The sequence below is a fragment of the Crocuta crocuta genome, unplaced genomic scaffold (assembly GCF_008692635.1).
Source record: "Crocuta crocuta isolate KB4526 unplaced genomic scaffold, BGI_CrCroc_1.0 scaffold249, whole genome shotgun sequence".
Taxonomy (NCBI): domain Eukaryota; kingdom Metazoa; phylum Chordata; class Mammalia; order Carnivora; family Hyaenidae; genus Crocuta; species Crocuta crocuta.
Window position 1 is genome coordinate 240,874 of NW_027533262.1, and position 16,981 is coordinate 257,854.

General features: G+C 36.7%; 1 long non-coding RNA gene across 3 annotated transcripts in view; it reads left to right on the forward strand.

Moving 5' to 3' along the window:
- The first annotated feature begins 8,412 nt into the window (after nt 1-8,412).
- LOC144217832 (uncharacterized) overlaps nt 8,413-16,981 on the forward strand; it is a 58,668-nt gene continuing 50,099 nt past the window's right edge. For 2 of the 3 annotated variants that reach the window (XR_013330970.1, XR_013330968.1), the window contains exons 1-2: nt 8,413-8,491; nt 13,970-14,128. This is a non-coding gene — a long non-coding RNA (uncharacterized LOC144217832). Of the gene's footprint in view, nt 8,492-9,172; nt 9,314-13,969; nt 14,129-16,981 lie in introns of all 3 variants that reach the window. The other variant, XR_013330969.1, reaches the window with a different exon arrangement.

Here is a 16,981-nt window from a genome sequence, read left to right on the forward strand (position 1 = left end):
CCTGGAAATTTTACCACTTCAGTATAGCTGCTATTCTGGGAACATGAGACAATATATGTCTTCACATTTTTAAAGTTATTTTTATTTAATTTATTTTTTAAATTTACATGCAAGTTAGTTAGCATATAGTGCAACAATGATTTCAGGATTAGATTCCTTAATGCCCCTTACCCATTTAGTCCATCCCTCCTCCCACAACCCCTCCAGCAACACTCTGTTTATTCTCCATATTTAAGAGTCTCTTATGTATTTCCTCCTCTCTGTTTTTCTGTCTTTCTGTTTTTTGCTTTCCTTCACTTATATTCATCTGTTTTGAATCCTAAAGTCCTCATGTGAGTGAAGTCATATGATATTTGTCTTTCTCTGACTAATTTCGCTTAGCATAATAATACCCTCTAGTTCCATCCATGTAGTTGCATACAACAAGATTTCATTCTTTTTGATTGCCGAGTAATACTCCATTGTATATATATATATACCACTTCTTATCCATTCATCCATCAATGGACTTTGAAAACAGCACACTTGTATCCCTTGGATAAATATCTAGTAGTGCAATTTCTGGGTCATAGGGTAGTTCTATTTTTAGTTTTTTGAGGAAACTCCATACAATTTTCCAGAGTGGCTGCACGAGTTTTCATCCCCACCAGCAGTACAAAAGGCATCCTTTTTCTCCGTGTCCTCGCCAACATCTGTCATTGCTTGAGTTGTTAATGTTAGCCATTCTGAAGGTGTGAGGTGGTGTCTCATTGCAGTTTTGATCTGTATTTCCCTGATGATGAGTGATGTTGAGCATTGTTTAATGTGTAGGTTGGCCATCTGGATATCTTCTTTGGACAAGTGTCTATTCATGTCTTTTGTCCTTTTCTTCACTGGATTATTTGTTTTTTAGGTGTTGAGTTTGATAAGTTTTTAAGTTCTTTATATATTTCGGATACTAACCCTTTATCTGATATGTCATTTGCAAATATCTTCTCCCATTCTGTGGGTTGCCTTTTAGTTTTGCTGATTGTTTCCTCTGCTGTGAAGAAATTTTTATCTTGATGAAGTCCCAATAGTTCACTTTTGCTTTTGTTCCCTTGCCTCTGGAGATGTGTTAAGTAAGAGGTTGCTGTGGCCAGTATCAAAGAGGTTGTTGCCTGCTTTCTCCTTGAGGATTTTGATGGTTTCCTGTCTTACATTTAGGTCTTTCATCCATTTTGAGTTTATTTTTGTGTATGGTGTAAGAAAGTGGTCCAGGTTCATGTTTCTGCATGTCGCTGTCCAGTTTTCCCAGCACGACTAGCTGAAGAGACTGTCTTTATTCCATTGGGTAGTTTTTCTTGCTTTGTCAAAGATTAGTTGGCCATACATTTGTAGGTGCATTTCTGGGTTCTCTATTCTGTTCCATTGATCTCAGTGTCTGTTTTTGTGCCAATACCATACGTCTTGATGATTACAGCTTTGTAACACAGCTTGAAGTCTGGGATTGTGATGCCTCCTGCTTTGGCTATTTGGGGTTTTTCTGGTTCCATACAAATTTTAGGATTGTTTGTTCTAGTTCTGTGAAGAATGCTGGTATTATTTTGATAGACATTGCATTGAATATGCAAATTGCTTTGACATGTTAATAGTATTTGTTCTTCCTATCCAGGATCATGGAATATTTTTCCCTTTTTTGGTATCTTCTTCAATTTCTTTCATAAGCTCTCTATAGTTTTCAGTGTATGGATTTTTCACCTCTTTGGTTAGATTTCATACTAGGTATTTTATGGTTTTTGGTGCAATTATAAATGGGATCAATCCCTTGATTTCTCTTTCTGTTGCTTCATTGTTGTTGTATAGGATTGCAACCAATTTCTGTGCATTGATTTTATATCCTGCCACTTTACTACATTCATGGATCAGTTCTAGCAGTTTTTTGGTGGAATCTTTTGGATTTTCCACATAGAGTATCATGTGATCTACGAAAAATGAAAGTTTGACTTCCTCCTGACCAATGTGATTTCCTTTTATTCTTTTGTGTTGTCTGATTGCTGAGGCGAAGACCTCCAATACTATGTTGAATAACAGTGGCAAGAGTGAACATCCCTGTCGTGTTCCTGACCTTAGGGAGAAGCTCTCAGTTTTTCTCCATTGAGAATGATATTAGCAGTGGGTCTTTGAGATATTGGCTTTTATGAACTTGAGGTATGATCCTTCTATCCCTACTTTCATGAAAGTTTTTATCAAGAAAGGATGCTGTATTTTGTCATATACTTTCTCTGCATCTATTGAGAGGATCGTGTGATTTTTGTCTTTTCTTTTATTTGTGTGATGTATCACATTGGTTATTTTGTGGATATTGAATCAGCCCTGCACCCCAGGTATAAATCCCACTTAGTTGTGGTGAATAATTCTTTTCATGTATTGTTGGATCTGGTTGTCTAGTATCTTGTTAAGGATTTTTGCATCCATGTTCTTCAGGAAAATTGGTCTATAGTTCTCCTTTCTATTGGGATCTTTGTCTGGTTTTGGAATCAAGGTAATGCTGGCTTCATAGAATTTGGAAGTTTTCCTTCCATTTCTATTTTTTGGGAACAACTTCAGGAGAATAGGTGTTAATTCTTCTTTAACTGTTTGATAGAATACCCCTGTAAAGCCATCCAGCCCTGGACTATTGTGTTTTGGGAGATTTTTTATTATTAATTTGATTTCTTTACTGATTATGAGCCTGTTCAAATTTTCTATTTCTTCCTGTTTCAGTTTTGGTAGTTTATATATTTCTAGGAATTTGTCCATTTCTTCCAGATGCTCATTTTATTGGTGAAAAATTGCTCATAATATTCTCTAATTATTATTTATTTTTCTGCAGTATTGGTTGTGATCACTCCTCTTTCATTCTTGAATTTGTTTATTTGAGTCCTTTCCTTTTTCCTTTTGATCATACTGGCTAGGGGTTTATCAATTTTGTTAATTCTTTCAGGGAACCAGCTCCTGGTTTCATTGATCTGTTCTACTGGTTTCTTCCTTTCTTTCTTTTTTTTATTTTTTTATTTTTTATTTTTGGTTTTGATAGCATTGATTTTGCTATAATCATTATTATTTCCTGTCTTCTACTGGTTTGGGGTTTTATTTACTGTTCTTTTGGCAGCTCTTTAAGGTTTAAGGTTAGGTTGTGTATCTGAGACCTTTCTTCCTTCTTTAGGAAGGCCTGGATTGCCATATACTTCCCTCTTATGATTGCCTTTGCTACATCCCAGAGGTTTTGGGCTGTGGTGTTATCATTTTCATTGGCTTCCATATACTTTTTAATTTCCTCTTTAACGTCTTGGTTAGCCCATTCATTCTTCAAAAGGTTGTTCTTTAGTCTCTAAGTATTTGTTATCTTTCCAGATTTTTTCTTGTGGTTGATTTTGAGTTCATAGCGTTGTTGTCTGAAAATATGTACAGTATAATCTCAATCTGTTTGTAATTTTTGAGGGCTGATTTGTGTCCCAGTATGTGATCTATTCCGGAGAATGTTCCATGTGCACTTGAGAAGAATGTGTATTCTGTTGCTTTAGGATGAAATGTTCTGAAAGTATCTGTTCATCCGGTCCAGTGTGTCATTCAAAGCCATTGTTTCCTTGTTGATTTTCTGTTTAGATGATCTGTTCATTGCTGTAAGTGGGGTGTTGAAGTCCCCTACTATTATGATATTATTATCAATGAGTTTGTTTATATTTGTGATTAATTGATTTCTATATTTGGGTACCCTCACATTTGAAGCATGAATATTTACAATTGTTAAGTCTTCTTGGTGGATAAACCCCTTAATTATGATATAATGCCCATCTTCATCTCTTATTACAGCCTTTATTTTAAAGTCTAGATTGTCTAATATAAGTCTGGCTATTCTGACTTTCTTTTGTCAACCATTAGCATGATTGTTCTCCATCCCCTTACTCAATCTGAAGGTGTCTTTAGGTCTAGAGTGGGTCCTTGTAAACAGCATATCAATGGATCTTGTTTTCTTGTCCCTCTGTTACCCTGTCTTTTGATTGGAACATTTAGACCATTAACCTTTAGAATGAGTACTGAAAGATATTAGTTTATTGAGATTATGTTTCTTGTAGATTTGGAGTTTCTGGTGATGTTCTCTGGTCCTTTCCAGTCTTTGTTGCTTTTCATCTTTTTTTTTTTTTTTTTTTTTTTTTTTTGTCTTTTCTCCCTTCAGATAATACCCCTTAAAATTTCTTGCAGGGCTGGTTTAGGGGTCATGAACTTTAATTTTTGTTTGTCTGGGAAACTTTTAATTTCTTCTTCTATTCTGAATGACATCCTTCTTGCTGGATAAAGAATACTTGGCTGCATATTTTTCCAATTCAGCACATTGACTATATCCTGCCACTCCTTTCTAGCCTGCCAAGTTTCTGTGGCTAGGTCTACTTTGCACCTGATCTGTCTTCCCTTGTAGGTAAGGACTTTTTTTCCTTTGCTGCTTTCATGATTCTCTCCTTGCCTGAGTATTTTGTGAATCTGACTATGATATGCCTTGTTGGTGGTCAGTTTTTGTTAAATCTAATGGGAGTTCCTCTGTGTGTCTTAGATTTTGATGTCTGTGTCTTTCACCAGGTTAGGAAGGTTTTCTGCTATGATTTGCTCACATAACCCTTCTACCCCTTTATCTCTCTCTTCATCTTATAGGACCCCTATGATTCTGATGTTGTTCCTTTTCAATAAGTCACTGATTTCTCTAATTCTTAAATCATGCTCTTTTGTCTTAGTCTCCCTCTTTTTTCCTGATTCACTTTTCTCCATAAGTTTGTTCTCTATATCACTGATTTGCTGCTCTGCCTCATCCATTCTTGCTGCCATGGCATCCATTCGAGAGTGCAGCTTATTTATAGCATTTTTTATTTCATCCTGATTAGCTTTTTCTTCTTTTATCTCTGCAGAAAAGGATTCTAATCTATTTTCAACCCCAGCTAGTATTATTATTTTGATTCTAAATTATGGTTCAGACATCTTGTTTGTATCTTTGTTAATTCTCTGGCTGTCATTTCTTCCTGCTATCTTTTTTGGGGTGAATTCCTTCATTTTATCATTTTGAAGGAATAAAAGGAATTAGTAAGGTAAAAAAATTAAAATTAAAAAAATCAAACACACACACACACACACACACACACACACACAAATCAAATAAATGATATTAGATCCTAGGTGTGTTTTGGTCTGGTGGTTGAAAGGTGCTTGATAAATTAGAGGAAAGAGGGAAGAAAAATAAAAAAGGAAAAGGTTTGAAAACTTGAAAAAAATGAATACAATGAAATAAAATAAAGAGAAGTAACGGAAGTCAAATAGAATTTTAAAAATTTAGAAAAAAGTAAAAAATATAGTAGAAAAATTTTAAAGAAAAATATTTTTAATAAAATTGAAAATAAAAATAAATTTTTTCTTTCTATATAAGAGAAAAAGAAAAACAAAAAAGGAAAAAAAAAAAGAAAATTGAATAGATGGACCAGCAAACACACTGAAATACGACTGAAAATAAATTGTTTTCCCCTAGAAGTCAAACTATGAAGCACTTTATAGTCCATAAACTAAGCAAGCAGAGAGACTTGTGGTGTTCCTGACAAATGAGGTTGGCCCAGTTGGGCGGGGCTTAGTGTAACAGTTTTGTTCTCCACTAGATGGCATGGCTTAGCATGTTGTGTTGTTTGTAAGTGTGTATGCATTTGCGTGGGAGGGGTGAAAATGGCATCACCCAGCTACCCATTCTCTAGTATTGGAACCCTGTTCTCCCCAATCAGCAATCGTACACCCAACCGTTTTCTCCGACTTCCATCCTCACCCTGGTTTTACACTGTCTAGACCAAACTATCACAGGTTTGGTGCCAGGCAACACCTCCCTCCTGAGTTTTATCTCAGATGCGGCTGTGTTTCCTGACTGCTCACTTCTGAGGACTGCGGCTTTGACTCACTCAGACTTTTTGGGGAAGGGTCTCACTGAGCAATGGCTAGGTGCCAGGAAAGTTTGCAGGACCCTGCTGCTGCTGATGCCCAGAGACTGTGGCTGGGTGCCAGCCCACCCCAGGAAAAGTTCACTCGATCGTGTAGTAGCAGCATTTCAGGGATTATGGAAAATCACAACACACATCTGGCATCAGGCTTCATGCTTAACAACCCTGTTCCAGCATCAGTGAATGATGTTGTTCTCTGGGGTCTGCTAGGACCGGGTGGACACACAGCCTCTATCAAATGTCCTTCCAGCAGGGGAATTCCCTCTCCCCATGTGGCCTGAGGATCCCAGAGACCACTCTGCTCATGATGATTCATCCTTCCCACTAGAGAGCTGCCAGGTATTGAGCTGTGGAGTTTCAGTCTCTGTGCTACCCCTGCTTATAGAGTCTTAATGGAATTTAAACCCTCTCCTTTCTCTTTTCTCCCTTTTTAGTTCAGTCCCTGCAGCTGTTTCCACTGTTCCACTTTCTCTGTGGCTGTTTTGGGGAGGGGGGTGCTTTTCGTATACTCTCCCCCCATCTCTGTTCTGTCTTCACAAGCAAAAACAGCTACCTGACCTCTGCACCTTCCCTCTCCCCTAGTTCACTTCTCTGCACCATGTACCTGCTGAGTTCTGTGGTTCAGGTTGTGCAGATTGTTGTGTTAATCCTCAAATCAGTTTTCTAGGTGTGCAGGATGGCTTAGTGTTGATCTGCCTGTATTTCATGGATGCAAGATGGAAAAAAAAAAAAAACCAAGTATGTCTTCACATTTTAAGCAATCTTCAATTGTCAAATGATGTATCCAGGAAAGAATATCTATACATTTTCCTAATTTACTATGACATACTTCCTAAGATATCTGAGATCGTCGGAGGCCGGCTCCGGCTGGGTCCAGGGGTCCCTGAAGGATGGACGGTGCTGGTGAGAGAGGGAGGAGAGAGCCATGAGAATCTTTCAGGTCACCAGGCAGATGTCTCTGCTCTGACTGGGGCTCAACTTTATTTTATAATTAAGTGTTTGGGGGATGGCACAGAAGTGGCATTTGCCTTAGACAATGATTTCTGATGACAAACTTCTTTGATATGTAAGAATTTCCTGGAACATAGATTTGTAGAAGACTCATGCATAACCTTTATCAATAGTGATTGAGGTAGGTGATTTAGATGCTTATCCTATGGGGAAGGAAGGTATCTTTAGCATACAAGACAATGTTTTTAGCATAAAAAGGGTGAAGTTCCTTCTTTGTGGGCAGGGGTCATTAGCTTGTTTGTTTAAGGTGAAGTATCAAGAAAAACAGGTCTTTCAGGAAACACAATGTTTGCTCCTATAATCACAAAATAAAAAGTTCCTCAATAGGTTCCTTCACAGGGTGCAATCAGCATATTCAAGGCCAGAATAAGTCACTCTAAATACTGATCACAAATGCCTTGGGGGGGGGGCGGTGCTCTAAGAAGAAACAATTGGGTGAGGGTGGATATCTGCCCTTAACTCTAAATTAGGCTCTTTGTCTCAGTGCCAGACTCAATTGTAACTCTTGTGTTCTTAGCCCCCTTTATTATGTAAGTCTTGGATCTGCAAGGCCCATAGGAAGAGCCTTATGACAATCATCCACAAAGCTCTCATCTGAAGTCTCTTTTGAAAAGGCAGGAATATGCTTTTCCTTATGAGCAATCTGTGTGGGGAATATCGGTCTGATCTGGAATATTGTGAGGCCTGGTCAATACCAGCAGCCTCATTTCCAACATGAACCAGTAGTAGCAGAAGGAGATACCAGTTTTCGTTTCTCATGGCAGGAGCTGTGCAAACACTGCCATTTCCTCACTGTGACTGTCCTCCAGTGAGGCCAGTGGATCCCAGCATGAGATCCTTATTTGAAGTCACTGTAGAAACTACTTCTTTCCTACGCAATTGTATTTAATCTAATTAATTAAAGACAAAGACCTATATGAGAAAACTTTTTGTATTAATAGGCTTTATGGGGCAAACTTACCTGTTATTTCTAAAGCAATATCAAACACTTCAGCAAGGCCTACATATGATAAGGAATCCTATGATATTAAACTATTTTTAGACAAAACATATTTCTTTTATTTTTGTTAGACTAAATTATAAATTATATAACATTATGAGAAATATCTGTAGCTTACCACTGTGGAACTATACAAAGGCCAGAGCACTTTTCAAGGTCCAGTGACAGAAAAATGCAAGTGTGAAGGCCAAAAAGTGCATCTCTTACTGAATCCAGTAGTTAAAGATATCATTAGGACTCATTAAGACTCTGTTTTCTCGTCTGCTTTGCCTCAAATCAGACAGGATTTGTCTGTGTGACAGCAAAATGGCTGCAAGCATTCCAGAAACCTGGAGGAATCTGAATCATCCAGTGTAAGTTACACACCTATCTCCATGGCAACCACTGTGATCAGGGAAATGCAGCGCTCTGATTGGTCAAGGCCTGGACTGTAAACTAAGAGCGATTGGGAAATGTATACGGCCTAGCCAGGCCTAGCTCATCATTATGAAATGGGAGAAGGTGTAGCTTCCCAAAGGTGAGGTGCTGATGTTTATCTGTATATTTTTTCTTTTCACTTAATCTGTTACTAAAATATCAAGCCCAGAGGAATGAGTTAAAAGTTCTGAACGTTTCAGGGCGCCTGGGTGGCTTAGTCGGTTAAGCGTTCGACTTTTGCTTAGGTCATGATCTCGCGATTCGTGGGTTCGAGCCCCGCATCGGGCTCTGTGCTGACTGCGAGCTCAGAGCCCGGAGCCTATTTCAGAGTCTGTATCTCCCTCTCTCTCTGACCCTCCCCTGCTCACGCTGTCTCTCTCTCTCCCAGAAATAAATAAAAATATTTAAAAAAAAAAGTTCTGAACGTTTCTTTGAAGGCTTTCATATTCAAATGTTGGAACCCTCATTTATTTTAGGGAACATCATCTGATTTTAATACCTAGAATTGGGGCTTACGGTGCACTGTAGACTTTATAGGGGCATCCATTACTCTCTCTAATCAGCTCACACAATGTTTCCAAGTCTATAGGCAGAAATAAATGATACAAATTGGCAAACTTTAAACCAAGTCTCAGGGACAAGCACATGTTCAGGCATGGAAGATCAGAAAGTTTCAAGAGGGCAGATCCCCGAGATTTCTCTCAGCCCACAGCCTCCTCTTGGAGAATGTACCCTTTCCTTGCAGTCTTACAGGCCAGGCAGTCTTTGTTCTTTCTCCTAGGTATAAGCAGGGTACTGCTGGGTCCTGGCCTTCCAAGAGTCCAAGCCCTCCTCAACCCCCAGCTATTTGTTGCTGCTCCCCTAGCTCCATCCTAAGATTTCACGTGTAATTGAAGTTACAGCACATTATTTCCACATTGAGGTGGGTATAATTCTCATTTTATAGAGATTAGAAACTGTTGCTCAAGGGTGTCTGGATGGTTCAGTCGGTTAAGTGTCTGCCTCTTGATCTTAGCTCAGGTCTTGATCTCAGGGTTGTGAGGTGAAGCCCCTCATTGAACTCTACACTGGGCATGAAGCCAACCTAAAAAACAAACAAACAAAAAAACATTGCTCAGTGATATTAATTAATTAATTGCCCAGATGGACACAGGAAAGTATTGAGCCAGGTCTTCTGCCTAGGTATCGTGCTTTTCCCCCTCTATATGCTTCCAGGTTCTCTCTGGGTCTATGCCTGGCCCTGGATGCTGCTGTCAATCCTCACTTATCTCTTCTGAGCTTGTCGTCTCATCTCCAATTCTTCCTCAACCCACATACATTGCATAACTTTCTTCCTAAAATTTTTGCTCCAAAGCAAATAATAATATTTTGGTAGTGAATTTTTTTGGTTTGGGTTATTTTTTTAAGTAGTTAATGTTGAAGTAGAAAAGAGGACTAATGAGAGAGAGAGAGAGAGACCTATCATCAGAACCATCAGCATTCCCCTTCTCATCCTCACAGAGGGAAAGAAAATGTTTGAAAATGGCAGCCCAAAAACAATGGCTACAGTTCAAGGAAATACTACAGTAAAAGGAGATGAGAGACTGTCAAATATTTAAGTAAGAGAGTTGATATGAAAGGTTCTTACTTTGGCATGTCTGAGAAAGTATAAGAAAATACAATATTGCAGTTTATTTGCAATATATTTAAGCTGCTTATGTTGATTGCTTATGAAATCAGACTGGGAATTAGGCCAACTCCTGTTGACTTATACTAAATTCCCTCTTTAGCTTATACTGGATGATAAATAAATGCTGATGACTGATATGTTACAATTTTCTCTTTCATCTGACTCCTCAGAAGCCACAGTTTGCCTAGAGTAAGTCAATGCTCTTCAAAAGCCCAATGGTCATATTTAATTTATGTTGAGTCAGAGATACCTTCTCTCTAATCAGTGATTACACAAAAAAATCTGTACCTGAGGACTCAATAACAACCAAATAACCATACATAAATTTGGGCTTTTCCTCCTAATTCCTGAAGATTAGAAAGATAAGGATATCTTTATACATATATCCTTACATATGTCCTTATATACATATATCTCCTTAAATATATATTAAATATATTTTATACTTAATAAATATTAATATTGTCATCTTAAATGTAGATAGATATAGGTATAGTTATAGATAGATAGAGATATATGGATATATAGATATAAAATCACCTGTGAAACCCAAAGTTATTATTAAATCCAAACCATGCAGTTTGCGGTGGTGGTTTCCAGAACTAATGGATCAAAGGCTAATTGAGTAATGGATTGTGGGAAAGCCTAAATCACGATTAAATAAATAAGGAGCTGGACTCTGTGTAAAGCTGCATGTGGGGGTGCCTGGGTAGCTCAGTTGGTTGAGCATCCAACTCTTGATTTTGGCTCAGGTCATGATTCCAGAGTCATGGAATTGAGCCCCATGTTGGGCTCCATGCTCAGCATGGAGCCTGCTTGATATTCTCTCTCTCCCACTGCCCCTCTCCCCTGCTTGTACTCTCTCTCTCCCTCTGTCTCTCTCTCTCAAAAAAAAGCTACATATGCAATTCTTTATAAGAAATTCATAACACTACTGACTGACAATGGGCCATATAATATGCAAACAGGACACAGTTGAGAGGAAAGGAAATAGGCTCCACATTAACGATTAAATAAGCTACTTTCAAACTCATTGAGCTTGTTCCCTCATTTGTAACATGAGGATAGCAACATTATTTACTACAAAGGGATGTTGTGAAGGGTTAACAATATAATGCATGGAAAACACTGGCACACCCAATGATGTGCTCAGTCAAAAAAAAAAAAAAAAAAAAAAAAACAAATTTCCTCCAAACATTCATTTGGTTTAGAAAAAATGCAATCCTTTTCTGTACAGTAAAAGACTAGCAAAACTGTACTATTAAGTAATAATTATAACTCTTATAAGTTGTTTCATATTATACAAAGTATACTACATAGTGTGGAATGAGTTACTGAATCAAAAGAGACAGGTTCTAATGTCAATTTTGCTGGAATTATTACGTCTGTGATCGTCAGCATGACAATCTCTCTGTGCCTCAATTTCACATTTCTGTGTGGGAAGGATATAACCTGCTTCAGGGACTATGGTGATGATTAACTATGACAAAGGAGGTAGCATAAAAGGCAGAGTGACTAGTACATGGTTTCCTTTTCTTTCTCATTCCTATTTAAGACATAAGCAAGGCCAGTGAAACTCCTCAAAATGTTTGAATATAAATGGATTCTAAAATAAGAAAAAATTAGAGGCGCCTGGGTGGCTCTGTCAGTTAAGTGTCTGACTTTGGCTCAGGTCATAACCTCATGGTTCGTGGATTTGAGACCCACGTCAGGCTCTGTGCTGACAGCCAGCTCAGAGCCTGGAGCCTGTTTCAGATTCTGTATCTCCCTCTCTCTCTGACCCTCCCCTGCTCATGCTGTCTCTCTTTCTCTCTCTCAGAAATAAATAAAACATTTTAAAAAAGAAAAAATTATATGAACACATATATTGGAAATATAAATAATAGTACTAAATTATTTCAATTTTCAAAAGCATAGTAATTTGAAATAGCATAAATAATCTCCTACATCCTCAGGCATGCCCACATCTGCTACATTGTTGCAAATACTTTCCATTATGGATTGTTGTTTTAATGTAAATATTCCTTTTGCCTTATGAAATATTATTTCTTTGGGGTGTTCTTTCTAATAAAATTGTCACCATAAAATCATCTCTGCCAACTTATTTCTTTTCATATTTTCTACATCTGTATAAAGCCATGCAAACGTGGTTGGCATTTCTTACTCAAAACACATCAATAACATTGGAGGCCAGGGTACACTCATCTTTTCGCTGTCAAACTAAAGTCAACTGTTGTGCTATTTGGAATATTAATGGAGAGCCTGTCAGATATTCAAATAATAGTGGAACAATGTTTATCAAAATCATTATACCCAGAGGGAAAAAGGGCAAAAACCATGGATATCTAAAATAAATAAAACATGAATTTTTTAAATTACCATATTAAAGTCTTCAATTCATAATGAATATTAAAAAATTAATATGTGGCCAGTACTGAACAAAATATGTGAAATCCAAGTACAATGTATTCAGAATTGGTAATGTAATGTTTCAAGTATTATCTCTCTCCTGACAAGGTAAATTATTGTTCATCTTAATGTCACCCAGAAGTAAAGCATTTGCCTAAAAATGAATTTTCTCTCTTTTTAAATATGGCAAATTAGTGATTTGTATCTTCCCTATTTGGGGAATAAAATGTTGTGTTTCAGTTGAAAATAACTTCTGATAGGCTACTTGAGGATATAAAAGATACATAAATGAAAGAAGATAGTGCTAAAAAAAAAAAAAAAAACCAAAAAAAACCAAACCCTCAGCCTACTTCTTTGTGTTATTAGTTTGAAAAGAATATAGGTCAGATTGACCATGAATAATTACAGTAATATTTAAACAAAGCCACCTGAAAAAAAGTATAATTCTCACATCAGTGAAACATGAGTGTAACCCAATTAAAAGTTGTGATATAGCTGAAGAAAGTATGTGTTAGAAGAAAAGATTGATCTGTTACCATATCATAGGACAGTCTTTCCCAAACATTGGCAGTGCCTGTCCAGATGATGTCCAGAAAAAAATAGTAAATTTAACCATCAGTTTTTCTGGTAATAAAATTCATTTTCATGTAGTTTTACATGGAGAGAAAGCAGATTCTGGCCATGTTGATAGGAGGATTCCAGTTTTTAACACAGATGTAATGGCAAAGTAATAAATTGGCACTCTGGTTTTAAACATTAGCTTTAGGAGCTTGTGCTTCACTTAAACTGAACCCAATTCTGGAACTGACGGAATTAGGATTTTAAACCTATCCAGCTAAGGACCACTGCAAATGCTCCAAAGTACCTCCACTCCAGGAGGTCTCTTCTCTGGGAGACAGTAGCTATATATGATTTCACTGTTGGCCTTGTGACTTTCCATGTGCTCTGCTAGAGTTATGTGAGAACATAACTGTATAGAATCATCAATGGGTAGCTTAGCAGTTTTCAAGATGAGTATTTACTTCCAATCTCTTTCCAATGACAGATGGTTACATTAGATTGTATTCTTTTCCAGAACATCTTATTTCTTGACACAAATAACCATTCCATAATTTGTCATTTTTCTTGTGGGATATTTATATGTGTGCTTTGTGTTTATAGTGTGCTAAGGGCCTCCTAGAATTTAATTTAGGAGTCATTGAGATAATCTGGCAACTTCTGCAGAATAGAGGATGGTTATTTAGGAAAAGAAATATCACCTCCTTCTGAGAAGATAATAAAAGAATTTAAGATCCAACATCATCTGTTTCCAAAACTCTTTCATTATTGGGTGGCCTTTAGAAATACTATGGCATAAAATTATCTTGGGTGGGTAAAATTTCAGAATCATTTTCTTCAATTCAATTCAAAACAAGGAGCATCTGTAGATCAAATGGCTTTCCAAACCCAAATTACACAGTGGGCTGATGAGCTAGCAGAATGAAATTCTGTTGTTGACAGGAGGAGCTCAGCAGTGGAGGAGGGAAAAAAAGGGAAGAAAGATGCTCCAATTCATCTACTGAGAAAAAGACGTAGAAAAGGAAATGAGCATGAGCAAGTTAATGTCACACCATTCTAAGAAACTGTGCTCCAGAAATTGATTTTCAAATTTGCTTGAAGGTAAGAACTATCTACAACCCTTTTTGAAAAGCTCCCAGACCTCATCCCAAACCTACTAAACTACAGTGTGCTCAGGGATAAAACTTGGTAACCTGGCAATCTGTGTCTATTACGAACTCTTAGGGGATTCTTTTCAGGTAAGTTTGTGATACTCGGTTTGAAAAGAGAATGTTAAGTTGGTAGCAAAGAAGATGCTTCTGTGTGCTTATTGTGATATTCTGAGCCTTGGGAATAGTGAGTCTTATTCCTAATAAGATGATAATCCACTTGCCAGAGTCAGAATATAAGCTCAAATTCAAAAAAACACAACAAAAGTAGTAAGGCTTCACAATGTGGGGCAAGAGCGTAAGCAGACTCAACAATAACAAGAAGTTTAAGGAAGGCAGTAAGGCATATTACTAGTTGCAATTACTTTAAAAACAAACAAACAAAAAATGCTTTGATATCTGTAATATGAAAACATCGCTGCAAATCCTGACTTTTTCAGCTATATTTTTATTATCTATACAAAATGAGTGATGGTATCCAATTTATAAATGCTTGTTATCAGAGCTGATATGATAAGTAAATTAAATAATGTGTTTGAAAGTGCTGCATGAATGGATTATGACTACCAGGTTAAGAGTATGAAGGCAACTGTTTGTGGCAGGAGAATCCAACAAGGTGTGCAAAGTTACCCTGAGAATATATAGAATGTGGCTAACTGGCAGCAGAAAACATAACCTCCTCTAGTGGCCAGTAGTTCATCTGCAACATCCATCTCCAGACCTAGAAGGTAAAACAGGATTCAAGTTACTTGGGGAAGAATCCAGTGCGTAACTAGAAAGTTAACTAAATATAATTCAGACATATGGAAGAAAACTCAGTTTCCACTTCCTGGAAATGGGGTACATGATGGGAGCTTTATATAACACAAGTTATTAGCACTGAAAGCAAAATCAGTTAAGGTTATTCCTAAGACTTCAATTCCCCTTGGTCAACTCTGGCAAAGTTGAGCCTACAAATGGAAATCAAATCCCAGCTGTAAACAATGGGAAGATTAAGGAAACTAAAGATGTTTTTACACATGGGCTGATAAACCACATTAATGAGATAATGCTTATTCAACCACAAAATGGTGTTCAAGATAGATAGCTGCTCCCAGCCAAAGATTCTGGGTATACCCAGACAGAGGTTTTAAATGCACATAGCCTTTTATGCACCAGGCAGGTGAGGTACAACAATGAGGGAATGTGAGCATTGTTAGAATTTAAAATGCATTATTCTAAATTAATAATCTAATATAAAATTAAAATTTAAATGCAGCCCCACACAGATTTTTAAAGACCTACTGACAAACAAAAATGGTCTCTCAGCTTAATTAAACAAGCAAGCGACCAGGCTCTATCACCTAGCCCATGAAAGGCCCAGGGAAGATGGCACAGATAATATCTTCATTAATATTAAAAGTTTTCTTAGTCTTTGGATTCAGATTTAAGAAACATTCAGTTAACACCTACTGTAATCCAGGCATCTGATGAGGCCTTCCTATATATTATATATATTATAATATATGTTGTATTTAATGTGCATGTAATTAGGGGAAAATCAAAGTATTATGATGATCCTGCTCCCAGAAAATGTCTCAAAATTCTGAATAAAGGGTTTTAATTGTATTAGTATTAATGATAATGTTATTGCTAACAATAATAATCAAGTAAATAAATTAAGTAAAACATAAGCAATGCAGAGAAAACAATTAGACCTATGCATATTAGAACATTTAACCTTGTAAATGTACATACATTCTCTGGAGAACTTAATTACCATCCCAGGCATTAAAGAACGTAAACTATCCCAAGTGGAAACATGTAACACAGAACACAAAAGTCCCATTAATCCATACTGATTTCATGATCTTGCATAAGTACTCTAACCTTCTTGTAAGTATTCACAGTGAATTTTAAATATATGCATTCATCACTGCATTTGAAAGAATTTCACCACCTCTTGAAAAACAATAGGAATAGAGTGCCCTCTAGAGTCTCACATGTATTTTTAATGCCAAATTGGGGGGAAAATCTCATTGTAATCATTTCTGGCTATGCTCATTAAAATTTGGAAATGTGGCAGATTTGTCTGTTGCTGCTACAAAAATGTACATATCTTAAAAATTCAAATTCAGTGTAATTCTTTTTCCCCCAAGAAAAATATCTTTGAACACTAGTTATTTATGCAGAATCAAAAAAATTTTTTGCTAATGATTTTATTTTAGATATATTACATTCTTTCTTTTTACTTTGATATGTCAAAATATATTTGACACATATCAAATACCAGAAGGGCTATGTTTGTCTTTTATGTTTACATGTTATTTGTTTATAATTATGCATTTATTTCAGTCTATAATTTCCCAAAAGGAGAAACACAGCTGTTAATCTAACATCTGAAGTTTCTACCTTAAACTGAGATCATCCATGAGGATGACTAATAAATACTTTAACAAATAGATAAAGCAGCACACAGTGTTAAAATAGAGGCATAACTAGATATGCATTTTCCATGTTTAAGATACATAGATCAGGCCAAGGCTGTAACTGTCAGGCTATATATAAAGATTGATATATATTATATATAAACATAGTTTTAAGTATGTGGAGCCTGAAACTGCAAACCTTGAACCAAAAACTAAAATTCAAAGTCTAGAAAGATGAACAGTCGCTTCCTGCAGTTTAATAAAAGATAGGCTTTGCTTTAACATCCAGCTATCAAGTCTTTATCAGTAAAGTCAAGGATCCAATTTCCTTATCTCTAGAATGGGTATAATTTTGACAGCAGAGCTGTATGTATCCTGTGAAAACTCAGAGAAAGGCT